Source organism: Triturus cristatus, chromosome 9, assembly GCF_964204655.1.
Source record: "Triturus cristatus chromosome 9, aTriCri1.1, whole genome shotgun sequence".
Classification (NCBI taxonomy): Eukaryota; Metazoa; Chordata; class Amphibia; order Caudata; family Salamandridae; genus Triturus; species Triturus cristatus.
Genome location: NC_140592.1, coordinates 1,203,043,509 through 1,203,066,902, shown reverse-complemented (window position 1 = coordinate 1,203,066,902; position 23,394 = coordinate 1,203,043,509). Strand labels below are relative to the sequence as shown.

General features: G+C 45.3%; 1 long non-coding RNA gene across 1 annotated transcript in view; it reads left to right on the top strand.

Moving 5' to 3' along the window:
* LOC146799625 (uncharacterized) overlaps positions 1 to 4,045 on the top strand; it is a 42,595-nt gene extending 38,550 nt beyond the window's left edge. Inside the window, exon 3 of the long non-coding RNA XR_014969298.1 lies at positions 3,922 to 4,045. This is a non-coding gene — a long non-coding RNA (uncharacterized LOC146799625). The remainder of the gene's footprint in view (positions 1 to 3,921) is intronic.
* Positions 4,046 to 23,394: the final 19,349 nt, after the last annotated feature.

The window sequence follows — 23,394 nt, the reverse complement described above, 5'->3', positions numbered from 1 at the left end:
GGGTTCTCCAAAAAAGTATAGATACACCACATTATTTGCGCTGCAGTAAGTGTTAAAGAGGCTATCCTGTGGGCAGAGTCGGACTGGCCTATTGGGCAATCAGGCAGTGCCCGATGGGCTGGTTTGACAGGTCAGCATGTGAACTGTGTTTTGGCTGTTAGTGGACCTTATTTATTGTCTGCTGGGCCGGTTTTTATTGTCAATTTACCTGATATTAAAACAAACATTGCCTGCAACAAGCTGAAATATGTCCCGTTGTTTATACCTTGTAAAACACTTATACAGCATATATTTACAAGTTCATAACAGCCCCAATTTACAAACAAGGTCCACTTTTTTAGCTATCTGATTTGCTAATGGGGCCCATTTTTATTTTGATGCCCGGGACTATTTTCTGTCTCACTTCGACACTGCCTGTGGGGTTTTAGTAAAGCTACTGCGTAATATGGTGCCTACCCAATCATGTTTTCATTTTTGGGATTCCTCCTATTACAAATTTGTCTCATTTAAAAGAGTTATGTTGGAACTTTTGGTGTTCAGGTAATGCAGCACTTTTATACACCTAATGGGATAAATATTAACATTCAAGGAATAGATGAGTAATGTTTTTAATAGGTGTAGAGGTTTTGGCATGGGAAGTCAAAGAGGGTATGATATGGGTAGCATGAACTCTGCCCGGGTTACTCACCCGTAATCTTCAATACTCTAAGTCCAAGTCTTCCTCGCCACAGTCAGTCAGTAGAAAGATCTTTATTCGACCATCACTGGTCAGAAAAGCCACAGAATAGATACAAAGTTCATATTCATATTATAACAAATACAATTGTTAAAAACCTAAAATCACAACCCGAATATCACAATTAAAACAGGCCGGTTTACATCGGATAGGGTTTCCTGAGTTTTGTAGCAGCAATTATAAAGCTAAGTGTTGCATGGCAAATTTCTAGGGAGGCAAGGGATTGTAAAAACCTTAAATCCTCTTTATATGAGGGAAAGTGACTCTGCAAAAGTGGTGGATAGAAAAAATTGAGATCTTATCGGACCATACAATGTGCAAAACAGCATAAAGTGCGCAGTGGACTGAGTGGAGACAGCATCACATGGACACTTCGTGCCCAAGGCGACCCTAGAGCCGTCCAAAGGAAAGGCAACTAAATGATGAATCCAATTTAGTCTTAACCTTGTCAGATAAAATCTATGCTGCTGATATCCTATCCAAGTTAAATAGCAATCAATTCTGGGACCATTAAAAATGTGCATAAAATTTATGGTAGCACTTGAGGTGAGTGACTTTTTAATTCTACTTTCTTTTCTAAAAGAGGCAGAAGCCTCTTTAGCCCTTCCTTTTGTCTGAGGGCCTATGCCTTCTGGGGAGTCAAAAAGGGCTCTCAGATCCAAAGTGCAAAAAATCATTTTTACGTGTGCCATCCATGGAATGGCATTCATGTTATCTAAGTTTAAACAGTCCGGTCAGTGCTCCATAACTTTACCATAATGATAAAGGGGCTATACCAGTATGGTCTTCCAGAAATCCCATCCCTACTTCAGCATGTGTGATAAAACGTGAGGTTGATTTTGGTTTTGCTAAAAGTCTACATAAAAACGTATTTTTTGCTATCTGCAACTTTCTTGGGACTGTATAACCCCACACTCCTGCCCCGTACGAGCCAAGAGACAGGCACTTACTTTTGAATAGTTGAAGCATCTCCCTAATCAGTTGATGTCCCAGTCTTTTAGCAAACCTCAAAATTGCATCAACAGCTACCTCCATCTTTTGTGATCTTTGACTAATTAGACGTTCCAGGACCCATTGGTATCAATAAGGAGACCTAGGTAATAAAAGTGGATACCTTTTTCCATTGGGGTTCCCCCTAAGTTAAAACGCTCAGTCTTCGTACTTTTGGGACCACTGGTCATTATAAAAGATTTCAGATGATTTACCTTAAGATTTAGGTTATTCATAAAATCATTAAAACCCTTTATTAAGCTTTGTAAACCATTAGCAGTTAGCCCCAGGAGAACTGCATCATTCGCGTACAAAAGAATCGTGACTACACGGGATCCGATTCTTGGGATGTCTTTACTACAAGCCCCTAAAAAAGTATTGAGGGAGTTAATGAAGAATAAAATTGAAAAAGGAGCCAGAATGCATCCCTGCCTCGCTCCTCTGTCGCAACAGTCATTAAGGAATATGCTTCAGCTCCTCCTCCAGAACCTTTCAAATCGCAAACAAAACATTCTAGCTACTCCCATCCCTCCCCTATAAACAGACTATTAATAACAAAGGGGGGATCCCATCCATGCAGGTCACAGAAGATGAATGGGTGGGGGGCAGGGAATACCACTAGCCAATGATAAACAGTGGGACTACAACAGGTTACATGAAAAAGAAATGATCTCAACAAACATAACCATGCCAAAAATAACAGGTATGATAGACTGCCAAGTGTATCAGCTGGAAGTGCACAGAACCAGCTGAGGTTAGCAAAACTAAACAATGGTCCAGATCAGATGTTTAGGATTAGCTAATCATGGGTTGAGTGGTCAACTCACTAGTGACTCAGGTTTAGACAAGGAGCTCGCTATCGCAATGTCAGCCAATGCTCACCAGAGCAAGGAAGGTAGATATGTCAGGGGATGTTGTCATGTACAGTGGCGACTCGCACAGGGCGTGCTGCGGTGCGGGCGGGGGAGGGACAGGGAGGGGGGTAGTAAACTCAGACATACGACGGAACAGAGGAACGGAGGAAAGTAATTATTACGTTCTTCCAATCCATCGTATGTCTAAGTTTACTACCCCCCAACCTGCCCCTCCCGCGCCCCTCCCCACTGCCCTGCAGCACGCCCTATGCGAGCCGCCACTGGTCATGTAATAATAATCCTTGCGTTGCCTCCAAACAGGTGGGTCATAAGAGACAGAGAGGGTAGCAGGGAAGGACAGTGGAATGCTTTAAATTGCATTCTACTGTAGAATACTCATTGGAAGTATATTCTGTGAATCCTCCATACAGGGCAGCTGGGTTATTTAATCATCAGAGTGTAAACCAGTTTCAGATTCGTTGCCATCAAATGAGAGGATAACAAGTAAAGAAGTCTTTTTATGTTAAATGTTTTGCATTAACACAACTATTAACGCATAGACACGCTAATACTATTTGTAGAGAGAAATTATGTTTAATCACACTTGGATTGATAATAATGTCAAATTTAGGCCTGAATTTAAAATTGGTAATGCTGTTTGCCATCCTGTTTTGTGACACATGAGTGTTTTAATTCTAAATGAGCTGGAGTTCTAATTATCACATTATGTTTTCTTTTTTCCTTATTTCCCAAGTGAAGAAGTGTTTTCTTTCTTTTCTTGCATAATTCGCTATAGCATAGTTGCACAATATTACAGCACAATTTTGCAAGATTAAGCAAATTTTGTGAGGAGTGTAACCCAGCATTTAGCACTATTTTCTTAGCACAAAATGCACCCTCGCATCCACAACCAACCTGAGGATACATTTATGAACTAAGAAAATAGCGCTAAATGCAACAGAACAAGAGCAGCAGCAGCCGCCCGCGATCACTAAATTTATTGTTCCTGTGCTCCTGCAGTAGGACTTCTGTGCCAACTTACTCATAATTACTCAAACGGGTGTAATCACATAATGTTCTGTAACTTCACATCAAAAGAGAAACAGGAAATTATAGAACTTACTCCAATTATTCAGGTGTAATTAAAATGTCACACAGGCCCAGGTTTAACCTGATTGGACTGTTTTATGAGAACAGCATGTAGGTTTTAAAATATTAGAATATGTGTATCTTTAGTTCAGAATAGACATCAGATGATGATGAGAATAGAGCAGAGCAGACAAAGAGATTTAGAAGACTATCTCAAAGAGAGGACTGACTTTCTTTTTCTTTCCCTTTCAGGCGATCCCATGCTGGATTCAGGCAATACCATGCGGTATTGTCTACTGAATATGTATCTTCATTATTAATCAATACAAATTTGATTTTTGCTTTCTGTAAACCACCATTACATTTACTAAACCATCAGAGTTTGATACTAAAGTACTCTTTGTCTTTATTATGGAGCCTAATGTGCTTCACATTTATTGAATGTATTGTTTTGTTGATCAGGCTCAGCTGTGGAGCGGCAAAATCCTTAGGGGATTAACTATGTGCTCAGTCGATCAAGAGAAGCGGTTTATAAGTACACAAATGTGCACAAAGAAATAGGCTAACAAATGACATTGTTCCAGTGGATAAACCAACACAGGATCTGGAGGACTCTCTGGTGCATTCATGGGAGTTCTATCCCTAACCATGCACAACAGAGGCTCTAAGCATAAAAGCATACGGTACCACAACATGCCAGTGCAGTCTACTATCTTGCACATTCTAGAGCGGACAGGCAGGAGATAATGATCTCTGTGTCCTCAGAGAGAAAGCTTGGGAGAAAGCTCTAATGAGCTATGATGAACATTCAAAGTGAATCAAGGAGTTCTCATGCGGGACAATCTGTACTGAATCTTTCACAACTGCTTCTACTGTCTGGTTCAGTCCAGCCCTGTCAGATGGTCTGCATGTCATGTGAGGGTTCTTGCCCAATTCATGATGATTCAGTAAACATTGCAGGATGACGTCTCCCAATTCATCTGACTATGCACTGTCCACTGTAACAACAGTTTTCATTAATGCATTGACATTGATTGTATCTGTAGAGTTTGATAGCTGGCCCTTCTCAGGATATCTTCTATGGCGTTCCCTGTTAAAAGTGATTTACCTACTGGCTTTATTGAAAAGCATTTCATTTTGGAAAAAGACCTTAAGTCGTGCATACATAAACAGAGAGAAATCAGTGGACACATGCCTTTAGTGGGTGAATTGATTAAGCCAGACCCATTTTTAGGACTCTCCTAGATGGTGCATGCGTTTTCACATCAAGACCTTTTCTTTTCTATCAGTGGGCATAGAGAATGCTCATTGCTTATCAATGGTAGCCTTCATTGGCACTCTCATTTGCTTGCTTCTTATTGGTCAGCTGACGTAGGCTTCCCCCCTCTTCATGTATTTGTCCACTGGAGCATAGATGCATTACTTGTGTCCTTCCACTGCTCATGGTAATTGATTTGTGGATGTTTATCCTACTTATCCAGAACTCGTTCTATATACCACCTGAAAAGTCATTCCAACAGTACACTAGTAGAATCTAGTCCATTCTGCGTTTTCATGGTGACACCTTACGGAAGAAAGTACTCCAGTGCCTTCTCTCGCCCTTCCCTGTTTTCTCCTTCTTTCTCTTGTCAAACATTTGTGTTTTCAATACCCCAAAGAGACTCAGGAATGGATGGGATTATCAGCAGGTCTAAATTTTTGGCTGAAGCTCAACAGCATGTAACAGCACTTAGCATGCTCTCTACCATTGACATTGTCCTCTGCCTGGCCCTACTCACTATTCTTCCCAAGTGTGCCTTCTCACTGTCATTCTTTGTATCCAGCTCTGTCAAGAGCCAGTCTTCTAGGCGATGCTTAGGCAAACTTCTTGCTGTGAAGGTAAGGCAGTTTATCGCCAGAGTCAGGCGTGTACCCCAGAATGGCAACCCGCAGTTTAAGACTGCTCCAGGAAATAACACAGCAAGAAGAGAAAACTATGAAGTCTAGATAAAAACTTCAAGCTGGAACAAGGATTCAGGAGTATGCTGCATGCAGAAATTGAGAAGAACTGGACACTGGAATTCCACGGAGACCAAGAGCGAGCAATGAAGAAAACAACTGTGACACAACTGGCTTCAGGATAGAGTCTGTGTTTTTGTATGTAAAAAACAGGACAAGACCTAGGGAAATGGTTAGCCATCTTAGATTGGGAAAAGTAAATAGAAAAATGTGCATAAGGTTAATATCACATGAAGAAATACATATCAAATGCCAATATGTGCAAAAGAAATCCCATTAGCTATTGAAAAACCTGCATACGGAGCACTTCTGTACCAAGTCTCAATACTTCTTGTGACCCATTCTTTAGAGAAGCTTACATCAAGTATTTTCCATCACTCTGATTCAAATAGGGCTTCAACAATATTAGTCCACTGTTGGAAATGGCCCTTTTTGCAGGGTTATCCCCAAACCTTTTGCTTATTCCTCCTATTTTTCCTGACCTGTTGTGGTTGGCTATAGGACTCTAGGCGCTTTACTGCTGTTGATCAGTGCTAAAGTGCATATGCTCTCTGTGTAAATTAAAATTATGATTGGTTATCCCTGATTTGTTTTACCAGTAGGTCCCTAGTAAAGTGCACTGAGTGTGCCAGGGCTGGTAAATCAAATTCTACTAGTGGGCTTGCAGCACTGATTGTGCCACCCACATGAGTAGCCCTGAAAAGATGTCTCAGGCCTGCCACTGCAGTGCCTGTGCCCAGTTTGTTAACTGCGAAGTCGAATTGGCAAGTGCACTCACTTGCCAGGCCCTAACCTTCCCTTTCCTTACATATAGGGCATCCCTATGATAGGCCCAAGGTAGGACATATACTGGTGTGTGTAACTTGTCCTGATAGTGAAATACTGCCATTTTCGTTTTTCACTATTGAAAGGCTATCTTGCCCAATAGAACAGAATGGGGAATGCTTTGTAACATTTTACAAGCATATCTTCCCATAGGGATAAGATAGAAAAATTGAGTTTGGTATCCCTGAACGCAGGATTTAATAACACATCTTTTAGTAAAGATGGATTTTAAATTGTGTGTTTAAAAATAGCACTTTAAGAAAATGGCTATTTTCTTCTTCAACCATCCTTTGTGCATCTGCCTGTTTGTGGATTGACTGTCTGGCTTTGGAGTGACAGGGGCTGGGGAGGTGCAGTGGCTCCAGGAGTCTGGATGAGTCAGCACTAGGCCGAATAGGCCTGATCTGCATTTGGAATGGTGGGAGGAGTAGCACCTGCACCTGAATTAGGCCTGTGCCTGCCTTCCACAATGCTGGCTCTGCCCCCCTGTGGTGTGTCTGGAGCTAGGGTTCACACTGACAATGGTTGTTGTTGTGCACTTGCTGAGTGCCCCCAGAACTGGTTTGAACTGGCTCCGAGCCCCGTGCACATAGAGAACAAAGACATTTTGGGGTATAAGTATCAGACCCAAAACCCCAGACTTTGGATCATTCCTAGAATTCAAGAGGAACCTTTACCAAGGAGAAGAGTTGGAGAGACTGAGGAGAAGTACTGCCCTTGCTGTGTGTCTGGGGCTGGCCTGCAGTTGCTGTTTCTGCCAAGGAAAGGAGAAGGACTTTGCTGTGTGCTGTGTCCCCTACTTGAAGGAGATCTCCAAGGGCCTGAAGTGTGCTGGCCTCCTGTTCTGAAGTCTCAGGGACACAAAGACTTCACTCCCAGCTCCCCTGAACTCTGCTGCTGTGCGTTCTAGCCTGCCAAGAGGTGTCTGTGGCAGTTTTGAGGCGTCTGGAGGTTGTTGCTGCTGTTTGGGAGCTGGAAGCAAGATGAAACTCAAAGAACTACAGATATTGACGCATCGCTCTTCTTGCGACTGTTTTCCTGAGCATCTTCACAACGCGAGAAGAATTTCCACGCATCGCCACGCTGTTGCGAAAACCGGCGCAGTGCCTGTCACCGCTGCAAGAATCGATGCATCAAGGGATCGCGGCTGAAGAGGACCACGCAGCGCCTCTCGACGCGGCCGCATCGATTGCTGACACATCCCGAGTTTCCACGCATTGTATCTGTGCAGCACACTTTCCCAACGCATCACCTGTGAACCGAAACCGTCACGAAGAAGCGGCGCATCACTCCCCATACAGACCGGATTCGACGGATCTCGTCCTCTGCGTGTCGCAGAACTGTTACATTGCCTCCTCAAGGTCTCAGGAGTGTCGCATCTCTTTGTTTTCCAACTCTGCGGCTGTTTGGCTTTTGGAACTTTGACGCATCTACAGGTACTTTGGTGAAAAGTCACGCATCCACAGTTTTCTATGGTACAAGTTCTTGAAACCTTTTGAAAGTGATATTTTTAACTGTGTATATTGGATTTTTGTCATTTTGGTCATGTTTAGTTTAGATAAAGATATTGTATTTGTCTAAACTGGTGTGATGTCCTTTTGTGGTGTTTTCACTGTGGTACTGTGAGTGTTGATACAAATACTTTACACATTGCCTTTATGATAAGCATGTCTGCTCATGCCAAGCTACCAAGGGGGTGAGTAGGGATTATCTAAAGAGTGTATCCCCCTTACCCTGACTAGAATCAAGGGTCCCTAGTTGGACAAATGTACCTCCCTCTGCCAACAAGAGACCTCCATTTCTAACATCCACTTGGCTATTCTATTGGCAAGGTGCCACATTATAATATGATGGAAGAACCACATATTGGTGGAAATTCAGTCCTGGAGAGCAGCTACCACCCGCTTGCTATCATCCAAAAGCATCCATTTACATAGGGTGGAGAGGGTGGGCTTACGTATGGACCCTATAGTCCGTGGCAGGGTTTCATTGGCTGAGAATTTTTCACATTTTATTAAAACCACACTTATAACATTTCACTAGTTTTTCCTCTATTGGAAACTACCTGAATCTATGTTACTTATGATGAGTCCAACACTATAGTAGCTCAGAGTTTCTCATGATGATTGGTTCGCCGAAAACTGTAGAAATTTATATATATGTCACCTAGATAGCCCACGCTAACATCTGCAATTGAAAGGAATCAGTGAGGGGGAGGGGGATTTGGAGTTGGGTGGAATTGATAGTTAGTTTAGCGGGGGAGGGATAGTGAGGTACTATATGAACCTTTGAAAATCTTGGCAACTATGTGTCAGGATTGCGCGGCGATGTGGCCAAAGAACTACTAATATGGCCGCAGATCTAGAATGCTCATGCTCGGGGACGGATCGAGTAGCTAAAGCCGGCCTTCCCCGATCAGCTGCGCTTCGCGTTCTGGTGGTTGATTTCCTGACACTTCCTGAAGCTCTTCCGGGTAGTTGCGCTCTTTGCGTCGGACTCGGCGTTTGCCCGGCGTTTTCTTGTGGTGGGTCATCTTTCCCTGGCGTCTGTACATCTTGTTCCACTCCTCGAGTGCCTGCATTAATAAATGAAGAGAGAAGAAAACAGACACAGCATTAGCATTGAAATGCGGTAACAGTGCTCTGCGCTGCTTTATTTATTTATTTATTTAATCTTTCCTTCTTATCTGATTTTGAGCCCTAGCCTTTGTTGGGTCTCTTGCCACTCTCTTAATTGTGAATGACACAGTGTGTCTATATGCCTACCGAAGAGAAATAGAGACAATAAGAAGCATTATTGTTTCAAACAATATTCCAGTGTATTGCGCCAACTTTTTATGTTTGATTACATGTTGTCACTTACCTGATCCTGTTCTCTCGGCGCTGTGGGGATCCGCTCCGCCTTTTAGGATCTAGGAGAGACAAATATCTACTTTATATTATCTGAGTTTAAGGTATATTTCTTTCCAGGACAATACGGGGTGACCAGGTAGGCACATATCCAGACATTTACATATTTTTTTTTTTATTTATTTATTTATTTTGAAGGTTTTATATAGCGTTGGCTAGACCCAGAGGTATCAGAGCGCTTTACAAGATAAGGATAGTATAAGGCATATAGGGTATAAAAGCATATGAAAGGTAGCGCAACAAAAATTTGAAATATACAAAGTACAAACAACATGAGCATTATACAAATCAAGATAAATAAACAGGGGCAGGAGCTATACATTTAAGTAATTAGATAAATGGTGAACAGGAGAACATATTACTGAACAAATATAGTATGATTGATAAGAGATCAGGAGTAGGACACAGGTTAGGAACCCCAATAATAATTGAGGAGGTGGGTTTTGAGGACTTTTTTGAAACTAGAATAGGAGGGATTACAGCGCAGGTTTTTTGGGAGGGCATTCCAGATAATATGGACATTGCCAGAGAAGGAGCGAGATTGTGAGGCTTTCTTTTTATGCAGAGTTGGGATTAGGAGTAGGGTGTTTTTGCTTCTCAGATGTCGAGTGGAGCCCGCAATGTGGAGTTTCTTTGAGAGGTACTGCGGAGTGTTTTGGTGGAGGACTTTATGAGTAATGCAGGCGGTTTTGTAGGCAGATCTGCCTTCGATAGGGAGCCATTTAAGAGATTTCAGAGCTGGCGATATATGATCGAAGCGTTTGCAGTCCATGATGAGCCTGGCAGCAAGGTGGAGCACAGCTTTGATTGGAGCAAGGTGTACCTTGGGGATTCCATTAAGGATGGCGTTACCATAATCAATACGTGACAGAACAAGACACTGAACTACAAGTTTAAAATCATCGGTGGGTATGAATGGTTTGATTTTCTTGAGGTGACGGAGAGTGAAGAGGGCTCCTTTGTCAGAGTTTGTGATGTGAACATTAAGGGTTAGGGTGTTGTCGATAGTGATGCCAAGAGATTTGATGGAGTTGGACAGGGTGAGTGAGCAATTGAGTGCATTGAGGTCAGAGATCCAAGATTGAACGGGTAGAGGGTTATTTTTGGCGGAGAAGAGAATGATTTCGGTTTTGTTAGGGTTGAGTTTGAGATGATTGGAATAGAACCAGGTTTGGACCTTGGTAAGGGTGTTGTTCAGGTGTAAGATGTCAGCATGAGTTTTAATCTTGTAATAGATTTGGGTGTCATCGGAGCAGAGGTGGTAATTTATGCCTGCTTGGTTAAGAATGAGGGTGAGGGGTTCCATAAAGAGGTTAAAGAGGGAGGGAGAGAGAATAGATCCTTGGGGGACTCCAAGGGAGACAGGAGTGGGGGTAGAGAGACAGTTATGAATTTTGATGTGCTGAGTTCGGTGTTGTAGATAAGAGATGAACCATTTGTAGGCAGTGCCACTAAGGCCGAAACGGGTCCTAAGCACATTAAGTAGGGCTGAATGGTTTACTGTATCGAATGCTGCGGAGAGATCAAGACGGATAAGAAGGCAGGTCTCGCCATTGTCAAGTGATTGATGGATGTCATCTATGACATTGAGCATTGCCGTTTCGGTGCTGCAGCCTTTTCTAAAGCCAGATTGAAAGGGGTCGAGAAGGTTGAAATTTTCTATGTGTTTGTCTAGTTTTAGTAGGAGTCATTTTTCAAGTACCTTTGAGAGAAGGGGGAGGTTAGTGATGGGGCGGAGATTATTTAGGTCATTGGGGTCAGCATTGGGATTTTTGATTATGGGCGAGATTCGTCCAAGCTGAAGGGAGGTGGGGACACAGCCCATGGAGAGAGAGGTGTTGATGATTTTGGTCCAGAATGGGGTGATGATGTGCTTAAGGGCAGGGACAAGGTTGGAGGGTATTGGGTCTTTTGTGTGGGAGGACGGTTTAAGATTGCCAATTATATTGAGGACTTCAAGCTCAGTGACGGGGAGAAAGTTGAGCAAGGAGGCATTGTTCTTAAGTTGAGATTTAGGGGAGTTGGTTACTGGAGGTGTGGGAGGTGAGAGGCCTGTGGATTGGTGGGGGGGGGGGTATGGAAATGGGTGGGTGAGGAGGCTCACTGGGGAGCGGTAGGATAGAGGGCAGAGGAGAGAAAGTGTTGTCTGGAAGGGGGGATGTGGAGTAGGCATTAGAGGTGAGGACAAGATTGGATTGGGAGTTGGAGGATAGTTGTGTGGGAAGGAAGGATTGATCATTTTTTTCAGAGAAGAGGTGGGCAATTTCTTCACATCTGTCTGATGAGGCTGTCATATTTGGAGGTGCGGGGGAAGTTTGGTTTCAGATGATTTTGAAGAGTTCCCTGGGTCTGTTTTTGGCACGATCAAGTTGAGTGCGGAAGATGATGCCTTTTCCTTGAGGATGTGTTTTTGTACGTGGATCTAGCACGTCTGAGAAGTGCAAGATGGGAGGGTAAGGGATGGTGTCTCCAGGTTCTTTCCGACAGTCTGAGTGCCCATATTTCATTATTTATCTCTGTATTAAACCAAGAGTTTGAGGGGGTGTTTCTTTGGTTTTTGGGTTTAGGCGGGGCCAGTTGGTCAAGAATATCTATAACAGTATTGTTAAATAGTTCAGTGAGCTCATTCGCATTTTGTGAGGGGGGAATGAGAAGAAGTTGAGCTTGGAGTTTCGATTGTAGAACACCTGGGGGGATGCCTTTTAGGTTTCTGGTCAATTTCTTAGGTCTGGTAGTTTTAGGGGCGGGGAGGTTTGCTGAAGAAGCAATGGTGAACAGTATAAGGTGATGGTCGGACCAGTCAATGGGGATGATATTGGTAACGGAGGTCAGATCTTCATTGGACAGAATGACGTCAAGTATGGATCCTTTAGTATGAGTTGGAGATTGGCATAGTTGTTTGAGTTCGTTGATTTCAAGAAGTGTAGTGAGGAGGGAGATGGTGGGGTCATTGGTATCATTCCAATGGAGGTTAAGATCCCCAAGAAAGAGATTTTTTGAGTTGAATAATGCTGATTGCGCCGGTAGATCCGATAAGTCCTCAATGAAGGGCTGTGGTGGTCCCGGGGGGCGATAGATGTTGTGTAGACGAATTGGGAGGGAGTTTTAAGTTAACAGTTCTGCTTCCAGGTATTCGCAGGAGGAGTAGCCTGGGTTAGTGACAAGGGAAATCTGAAGTTCCTTTTTGAAGATAATGGCTAGCCCTCCCCCAACTCTGTTAGGTCTGTCTTAATAGAGTATCCCGGGGGGGAGAGTAGGTCAAGTATGCTCGTTGAGTGGTCATTTAGCCAGGTTTCAGTGAGGAATGCAATATCAATGGATTCACTCAGGATGGTTTCCGAGATTTCCGTGGCGTGTAGGACCGCAGAGCGACAGTTAACGAGCATGCACTTCAGTGGTGTGCGGTTGGGTATGGAAGGTGGGCAAGAGTGGATTAGCGTAAGTTGGGGTGGTGGTCTGGGGGAAGCGGGGGAGGAGGAGGTTCTATTTGTCCCTGTGATAACAGGGATGGGGGCATAGGGGAGTGGAGGGTTGGTGGTTGGCAGATTAGGAAGGTAGGAGTTACATAGGTCGTCGAGGTCGGATGGGGAAGATGGTTCGAGGTGCGGAGAGGTCTATGCTTACGGCATCGGAGAGGGAGCGATCTCCAAAGGTTGTGTTTGTTATTGGGGATGTTTAAGGGAGGGAGGATGGTGGTTTTATGGTGAGGGAGGGTTTTGGTGCTGTGGAAGAAGAAATCTTTTCTGAGTCGGGCAAATTCCGTAGTTAAATTAGATAGGTCACATTCAATGTTGTGTAGGATCTGGGAAATTGAGGAGAGGGGAGGTATCGGGAGTGCGTGGTCTGTGTTATTTGCAGAGAGTGGACTAATGTGTGAGGGGGAGATGTGGTAGATGGTGTGGGGTGAGGGGTGACGGGGCAGGGAGGAGTGAGGGGTTCGGTAGTCAAAGTAGGTAGGTCAAGTACTATGTTGTGTAGGCTTGGGGTATTCCGGGTACAGGGAAGGAATGAAGGGGCGTAGGAGGTGGGAGGAGAATGGTCTGGGGATAGGGAGTGGTCGTGATTAGTTGCGGATGGAGGCCTGCTGTGTGAGGGGGATAGGGTAATAGGTATGGAGTGATTGGTGGCGGAGCTGTTAAGTGTGAGTGGAGGGGTTAGGTTATACAGGGGGCATAAATCTTCAGGTGATGTGGTCAAAGAGGATAAAAGGGCATGAAGCGAGTGAGAAACGAATATATTGGTGTGATGGGGATCTGTGATTATTGGGGGTTGGGGTGAGGGGGTGTGAGGGGGATGGGTGTTTATTGGGGCTGGGAGGGTAGGGTAGGTCGAGCCTGAGGGGGGAGGGTAGAGAGGATGGGGAGGAGCAGAGGGTGTATGGGATGGGTAGGAGTAGGGGGTGAGGAGGATAGGTGATTGAGGGGAAAAGACGGTGGAGTACGTGAGTGGTTGGGTCAGGGGGAGGGAGGGTTGGGGGACAGGGGGAGGGCGGGTCATGGGAGGGGAATGATAAGTAGGTGACAGGAGTTTGGGGCTACCGTTATTCAAGGAGGGGTCTGAGGAGTAAGGGTTAAGGGGGAGGGAGGGAGAAAAGTTGGGGATGAGAAGTAGGTAATTGGGGATGGGGGAAGTCGTTATCAATGGGGGGTCCAGGGAGGGAGATGGTGAGGTCAATTTTTGGAGGTTGAGAGTGGAGGTAGAGTGGGGGGAGGGGGGAGGAAGAGGTTTGAGGGGTTCTATTCATTTGGGGAGGAGTGTTAGGCGCTGAGTGGTTAAGGAGGAGAGACATAGTGCTAAAGTGGTGTTCAAAGATAGAAAGGTGGGATGGCGAGGCTTGTATGAGGATGTTACCTGTTTTGAAGATGGAGATATCAATATCACCATGAAAGGCTGGGGAGGGAGCGGTGGATATTTTAAATCCATATGGTATATTGGTTGATTTAGAGATAGGGAGGTGTTGAAGGAAGATGCTCTTCCATTTAGAAGGGCGTTTGGAGTAGAAGATGTAGTTGGTAATAATGGCGGAGGTGAGGCTAAGGTAGTTATCAACAATGAGTGTTTCAGGGTTGCGGATGAGGAGTTTGTGTTTGAAATTGTTCCTAGCGTGTTTGGAGAGATTTGGGGGGTAGAGAATGTTCCAGGAGTTGGGGCCGTGTTTAGAGAGGGTATGGTCCTGAGGGTGATGGTCAGTGCTGTGAAGGGGCATGTTGGGTGGACGTGTGAGGGAAACAGAGTAAAGAGAGGGAAGTTAAAGGAGATGGGGTATAGGAGGAGAGGAGGATTGGGAGCCAAGGGGGGGGGGGCGCTGGGAGAGTGTGGTGTCAAAAAATAAGGGGCAAGATAAGGAGGTAGCAAGAGAGGAATAAAATCAGGAGCAGATTCGATAGCAAAACAAATTACATCACTGATGTTCAGTAGGTTAGAAAAGGTAAAACAAGCATGGTAGATATGATGAATCAAGAAAGGGGGCAAACAAGCGAGGAAATACAGTCAGGCGCAGATTAGATATCAAAAGCAGATTCCAGTGCTAAAATGGATCACATTAAATAGGTAAACAAACACGATAAAATAAGGGAGTAGGATAAATAAGGGAGGAATTAAAATCAAGAGCAGATTAGATAGCAAAACAGATTATATAAATATAGTGCCATCCCATATACATAGGTCCTTTACTTCTCTCACTTTATTGTCTTTTCTAGTTCCAGACACAAGCCCTAAACACTGTTATATTACTAACCTGTTTTCCAGGAGAAGGGATATACCAAGGTAGGGAAAGGGAAGAATAAAACATAAAGCAAGTCAACATATGTTTCTATCCTTGTACTTATGTTTTGACTCTTTTCCTATTTACAGTCTCTTACCTTATCCTGGAGAGTCCGGAGGTTATCTGAGTCATCGCGTGGAGTTCTTCCCCTTTTTTCCTTGTTTTGTTTCCCTTCTCCCCGAGATTACCATTTGCCACCTTGTTTAGTCTCAGGGGTCATAGGGTGATTTGGAGAGGTTGTGGACCTTGCTTCACATCCCTGACCTTCCTGCTGAAAATATAGGTGAGATTCTTACACTATGTTGTTATTCTGTATTGTGCACCATTTTGATTCATATGTCAATGATGGTAGGACTTTATCACTCTCTGCAGCTTGCCAATAAAGATATTAAAGAAAAAAGGGAAAGAAAAACCCTGCATGTGGCGTCTATGTTTATCTGCCAGTAATCTTTGCATGTCTTTTGTTTTTCAAAGATTGAGAATCAGCTTTTATCATATTCCTTCAAGGCCTTTAAGTTGTTTTGGACCCCTGGAAGCGAGTCAGTGATTTCAGGAAATTCTCAAAAATGTTCAAGGATGAAATTTGTTTAGGGAAAAAAAAGGTGAGGATCCTGTCGAGGTATGCCACCCATACCTCCACAGGATCCTCACCTTTTTTTTGCCCTAAACAAATGAGCGAATTCTGCTGCTGGTAGAAGGGGTTTCCAAATAGTTTGAGTGGAGGAAATGTAGCATCTTACAAATTCCTCTAATGTTTTATTAAGCCTTTTGGTTTGTCTATAAACCTGTGGGTAAAACCCTGAGGTTAGTCATCTGTGAATGCCCATTTTTTGGTATAGGGATTCCTAAAATCAGGAGATATACTGTGAACATGGATCAGAGATAATTTTGGAAGGAAGTCCATGAAGTTTAAATATATCTTGGTAGAATATTCTACCCATTGCTAAGGCTGCTGGCAAATGTGGGAAGGCAGAACAACGGGCCATATTGGTGAAGGAGTATACATTAAACATGTTGTACACCCATGAGAGGTTGGTAAGTCTACAATTTAGTCAGCAGAAATTATCTCCCAAGGTTGGGAAGGAATTTCTGGTGTAAATAATGATCCAGTATACAGCTGTGTTTCAGCTTTTTTTGGGCACACACTTCACAGGTTTTTACAAGGGGGTGAACATTTTGATGGAGGGATGGCCACCAAAATAATTTTCTCATATGTTCTTTTGTCACACTTAGCCCTCTATAACCGAAAATTAATGGCTCATGATAAAAGAGCAGTATTTTTCCTTGTGGTTATTTTGTTGGAATAAAGAGTTTTTTGTTGACAAATATTACACCATTGATTTGTGCTATTTGATGGCATGGATATAGTTTTTTTTAGTTTCTGCAGTTTGAAATGTCTGGCTTCATGCACGGATTGTCTCAAGAAATATAGAGGGCAAGGAAGAAACAAATGCTGGGCAATTAACTTCTCTTTTTGGCGAACAGATTCAACATGATGTCTTGATAAGGCATCTGCTACTTTATTCTCAGGTCCAGGAATATGCATAAGTATGAAATCATCCTGCTGGAAATAATTTCCAATGGGCGTGACAACATTTGCGGCACTCTGCTTGTTGGAGCACATGGAGATTTTGATGATCAGTGCGTACAATAGCTTGTGTTGTGCCCCAAGCAAAATATGTCTCCATTAAAAAATGGCTCCTTTGATGGCAAGGAGTTCTTTTTTCAGTACTGAGTAATTATTTTCCACAGGTGTGAATTTCTTCGAAAACAAATGCCCCAGGATGTTCTCCGGTTACTTGATTGGGTTGAATCAGGGCACTCCCCGTACCATGGTCTGAGGCATCAGTTTCCACTATAAATGGTTGAGTGATATCTGATTGTTGCAAAATTGGGGCTTTCATAAACTTACATTTTAGCCTAAAAAAACTGTTGAGGCTCCCAGTGACTAGTGAAAGATTTGGTTATTTTTTAGCAATTCAGTAATGGGTAATACTAGCTGAGAAAAAACATTTTATGAATCTTCATATGTAATTAGCTAGTCCCAGAAAACTCTGCATTTCTTTTAAATGCATTGGAACTGGCCAATCTAGTATTGCTTGCACCTTTCTATCATCCGTTGTAAGGCCATTTGATGATAAGAAATAACCTGGTGGAGAAGATATTTCTCAAGTTTGGCTAGCAATTTATTTTCTTTCAGTCTCAGTAGTACTCATATCACGTAGTCAACATGCTTGGTTGGGTCTTTGGAGAATAATAAAATCTCATCCAATAAAACTACCATGGTTTGCAAAATGAGATCAGAGAATACCGCATTCATGTAATATTAGAATATAGCCAGTGCTTAATTTGAGCCGGTGGTTTCTGGTGCTTAGCACCAGCACTTATTTAACAGTGCCTGGGCTACGATTTCTGACCGTCCAGGAGGTGGCCTCGATATTAATTGTTCAACTTGAATATAAAAAGAATGTTATAACTTACAGAGTGACTGTCTGGTATGTCTTCATAGGCTGGCCTACCCCTGTCCAGGCGGGCATGAATGTTTCGTCATGTTAGTGATGATGTCATCATGCCTGTCACTAATCCAAGATGCCATCATCAATCAATGACTTGCATTTCTATTCCCAGAGTCTGCTGCACCCTGCCATTGCCTGAGCCTAAGCTTCCCACTGGATAATTGTAGCTGGGGGCTGGCTCATGGCTGAGTTGAGGCAAGGAAGGTTGGGAGAGCGCATTGTAACCTTATCAGTGAGAGTGCGGGCTCGTGAAAAAAAAGTAAACGAAATTAAGTGTGAACGTTGCCTTTTGCTGTATGGCCAGATCAGTTTAGCTGTTATCCTCAACGTGCACGATGTGGCCTACCGCAATGTTTATGCTCCATAAAAGTTGTATCTTTGTGCTTCCTCCCAGCAGCTAATTGAAATGAAACACCGGTATTTGTAAAATGCGACCAGTTACCCCCAAGGGAGTCAAGGTACCGAGGGCCGTCAGGAAGATTAAGCGAGCTATTGCCCAGAGTCACATGGTGCTGGGCTAACCTGCCAACAGTGACAGGGATCGAACCGCGAGCCCCGGTGTGCTAGTCAGCCGCCCTGGCTGCTGCGCCACACCTCTTCCGTGACTGCTGAGCATGCGTGAGTCCAGTAGGTCACAATAGCCGTACTCACTGGCATTGGCTACATTACAGCTAGGGACAATTATTGATTATAGCAGGCAAAGTCAGAGTAAGTTGAACAGTGGATGCCGATGCCGTCGTCATGCCAACCAATTATAGACAGCACTAGCAGTGGCATGGCCTGCTGTGACAACAGTTCCTCTGGAGTAGCCAGCCGCGCCTGTTCTGCAACAAACTTGTTTGGACTAGACCCATGAGTTCCTCCAACCCTATGTGTGATCTTGGCTTCTTCCAGTGTGACATCTGAGAATGGCCGTCAGTTTCCTCGCAACTGACCAGCGTGAGTGGAACCAACCCCTCATCACACTTTAGGTGGCTGTTAACTGTTTAATTCTTTTTTTTTTTTTTTTAAATAATCAGTCAAGAGAGTTAATGATCCGAGAAGGTTAATTGTAAGTATTACCGTGTGGATCAGTGAATGGAACACTTACCTTTCAAATACTAGTGATCTCAGGGGCGTAACAAACACCCCCGCAGCCCCCGCGGTGCGGGGGGGGGCCCCAGTCTTCAGTAGATGAAGGGGGCCCCCTCAGCTCTTCGGTAGAGAGCTGTGTGTCTCCTCTCTAAAGCAGCTGCAGCAGTCTACAGCCTGCTCTGAGCTCCTCACACTGCTGACCTAGGACTGAAGAGAAACAAAGTAACAACTTACATTGTTTCTCTTCAGTCAGAGTCAGAGCCAGGCCCGGAAAAAGGATGGGGGTGGAGGCCCTGGTGCTAATGTGTAGCCCAAGTTTTGTCTATTTGTTTGAGAGGAAATCTGCACAAGAAGGGTCTTTCTAACTACATCACAGGAGGACTTCACTGCAGAAAGCATGTCAAATTTTAGGCACTTGCTTCCCACAATCCCTGGTAGACCCTTTGCAAAAGTTGATTGATTACCTTTCAGTTTCTTTTTGCTAGAATTGAATATTAAACTGGTACTAATGAGATTAAACATTTTCCGGGATAGTGTTAAAGTGTTAAATAATGAATACTATCATAAAAGATGCTGCATTACGCAGCATAATTAGTTTTTCTTTGCTGCATACTTTGGTGAACCCTGCCACACAATTTGGTCTTCCTCTGCCGTATAATTCCAGTGGACCTGCATATAATGACTCCAATTTGTTTAATTTTTAAAGCTCAATGATTGCCTGAAGGTGTCCTGAGCTGGACTTTTAATCACAGTTTGCTAATGAAGAGAGGACTGCAGGCCAGAAAAACTGAGTTTTTTTGTGAAATCAAAGATGATTACTAGTACACCTGCCTTAAGCGATACCTTAAAGTTGGAAGATAAAAGGCTGAGTCAACCCTGCCATGATGTGTATTGCTTACTCACCTGTGCTACGTGATGATCATGCCTTCACGTTGGTAGAAAAAAAGCTGAGTCAGCACTACCATACTTTGCATCTGTATTGTCCACTCAGCTGCCTTATTTAATGCCTTAAAGTTTGTAGATGAACGGCCGAGTCAGCCCTGACATAATTTGAATCTGTCTTGTCCACTCACCTGCCTTACGTGAAGCCTTAAAGTTGATAGTTGAAAGGCTAAGTCAGCCCTGCCACGATCTGTATTACCTTCTCACCTGCGTTACGTGATGCCTCAAAGTTGGTAGATGAAAGTCCGAGTCAGCCCTGTTATACTTTGGATGTGCATTGCCCACTCACTTGCCATACGCGATACATTAAAGTTGGAAGATAAAAGGCTGAGTCAACCCTGCCATTAACTGTAATGCCTTCTCACCTGTGCTACTTGATGCCTTCACGTTAGTAGATGAAAGGCTAAGTCAGCCCTACCATACTTTGCATCTGTATTGTCCTCTCAGCTGCCTTACACAATACTTTGAAGTTGGGAGATGAAATGACTTATCAGCCCTGGCATACCTTAGATCTGTATTTCCCACTCACCTGCCTTACATGATGCCTTAAAGTTGGTAGATGAAATGCTGAGTCAGCCCTGCCATGATCTGATTGCCCATTCACCTGCCTTCAAGTTCAAGTTAGTAGATGAAAGGCCTAGTCAGCCCTGCCTTACTTTGTATCTGTATTGCCCACTCACCTGCTTTACGCTACCTTAAAGTTGGTAGATGAAAGGCCGAGTCTGCCCTGCCATAATATGGATCCTTATTACCCACTCATCTGCCTTACGCCATACCTTAATATTGGTAGATGAAAGGCCGAATCAGCCCTGCCATAATTTGGATCTGCATTGCCCACTCACCTGCCTTACGCAATACCTTAAAGTTGGAAGATAAAATGCTGAGTCAACCATGCCATGATCTGTATTGCCTTCGCACCTGCTGTACGTGATGCCTTCACGTTAGTAGATGAACTGCCGAGTCAGCCCTACCATACTTTGCATCTGTATTGTCCACTCAGTTGCCTTCCACAATACCTTGAAGTTGGTTGATAAAAGGCCGTGTCAGCCCTGCCATACTTTGAATCTGTGTTGCCCACTCATCTGCCTTACATGATGCCTTAAAGTTGGTAAACATCATGATGTCACCTCCAGGAAGACTGGCAAATATCTCCCTGCACTGGTTGATAAATCAGCTGCAGTAACTGTGCAGTTACTGGGAGCCATCATTTGGGGTATAATGTGCCAATAACAAGAGCCCCCCTCCTCCTTTGCAGGAAAGAGGGCCCAGCTGAAGCAATGTCTCATATATTCCGGCGGCCTTACCTTTCAACTTCGCCTCCTGGTAGAGCATTGTGTACACCCCTAGGGCTGCGTTCAGTTTTAGCAGCATTGAGCCGGAGTACCGTGTCTAGACTAGGGACACTGGAATTATGCGGCAGGGGAGGACGAAATTATGCGGCAAGTCCAAGGTCAGGATGGGACTGAAAACACGCTGGGGCACCACAACCGAAAAGCCCCCATTTAAAACTAAAACAGTGGCCCCCGTTCTGCACCTCGGGCAGTTTGAAATTGTAAGTACACATGGTACAGGTGTTTTGCATGGTTTAGGAGAATGAATGCAGGTGTGCCTGCTGCATGCAGTGTTTGTGGTAATATCAGGGAAATCAGCAGTAAAAGTCGTTCCACCAGATTATCAACCAGGTCCAGAAACTGCCCAAAACACACACATGCACTGACCTGTGGCCGGATTGCCTAATATGCCAGTAAGACCCTGGTAAGCATTGACTTAACTATGCAGCAAGAAAAGGTAAATTATAGGGTGTAATGCATCACATTTTGTCAGCGTATTACTTTGTTACCTGACCCTGTTTACCAGGCAGGTCGCTCCCCTCACCGCCACGCAGCCCCCTGTGTGACCACTGACCGCTGCTGCATTGTGTCTGCCTGCGCTAGAGTGACTGTGCCCTCCTTCTCTTCTGTACCCACGAGTGAGTGATTCTCTCCCCCACTGTACCTGTGTATTTTACTGCCTTGATTGTTCCCCTCGCACCCTATTGGCCGCCCCGCTCTCACCTCCCAGCCGCTCCTCCCTCCCTCTCCCACTCATATGGAGGCCGCGCAGCGGACGCGCCGCTGGTGCGCCGAAGGCGCGCCTAAGGCAAGCCCGTCTGCGCCCGTCCGCGCCTGGCCCGCGCCCAGCGCCAGACCCCCTGGCCCCCGCAGATGCCAGCCCACCCGCAAGACCTACAACGCCGCCACTCTCATCGCACTCAACACCGGCCGGAGCCCCGGCTGCTGCAGAGCCACCCCAAGACGCACCCACGGACCCTTCACCTGCCAATCCTGCAAGTTCTCCTGCTTCCGGACCCGTACCGCACCCGCCAAGCCAAGCACCAACAGCAACCACCTGAAGCACCTGAGTGCATCCTGCTCAACACCCCTCCATCCACAGGCACGCAGTGGAACTCTGGAACCTGCTCGACGCCAAATGCCCAGACGTCGCCTTCCTCACGGAAACCTGGATGAACGCCTCCTCAGCACCCGACATCGCCATCGCCATCCCGGACGGATACAAGATCACCCGGAGGGACCGCGCCAACCAGAATGGAGGAGGCATCGCCATCGTCCACAAGAACACCATCCGCATCACGACCAACTCCGAAGACACCCTCACAGCCGCCGAACACCTGCACTTCCAGATCCACACCGACCCCAAGACCACCCTCAGAGGCACCCTCATCTACAGACCCCCCGGGACCTCGCACACAATTCAGCGAAGACATCGCCGACTTTATCAGTCCGCACGCCCTCCCCTCCGCTGACTACATCCTACTAGGGGACCTCAGCTTCCACCTGGAGAACAACAACGACCGCAACACCACCACCCTGCTGGACAACCTCGCCAACCTCGGACTCAAGCAACTGGTGACCACCCCCACCCACCACGCCGGCCACACGCTCGACCCCGTCTTCTCCTCCAGCAAGGACATCACCTTCAGCCACGCCACCGGACTCCACTGGACAGACCACAGCTGCGTCCACTTCAGCTTCAGAAGGACCACGACTCACCGACACCCGCAACTGGTCCCCCTCAGAAGCTGGAACAAGATCACTGCCGACCAGCTCACCACATCCCTGAGCCAGAACCCCCCCACCAGATCAGCGAACCCCAACCAAGCCGCCAACAACCTCACGAAATGGATCAGCAACTGCGCAGACGACCTCGCTCCACTGAAGACCCCCCCCGCCAGACCCGGCACCAAGAAAGCATCTTGGTTTACCGACGAACTCACGAGCTCCAAGAAGAACTGCCGGGCCCTCGAGAAAGCCTGGCGCAGAGACCCAACTACAGACAACATGACCACCCTCAAGCTCGCCACTCGAAGACATCACCAGCTGATCCACGCCACCAAGAAATCCGCATTCAAGGAACGACTGGACAACAATGCCCGCAACAGCAAGGAACTCTTCAACATCGTCAAAGAGCTCTCGAACCCCAGCGCCGGAAACAACGACATCACGCCCTCGCAAGACCTCTGCAACTCGCTCGCCTCGTTCTTCCACAGCAAGATCGCAGACATACACAACAGTTTCAGCACACAGCCAATGCACCCTACGACCGGAACAACGCCCCCCACCACCACCCTCTGCGCCTGGACCCCAGTCAACACCGAAGACACCATCCGCAGGATGAACTCCATCCACTCAGGATCTCC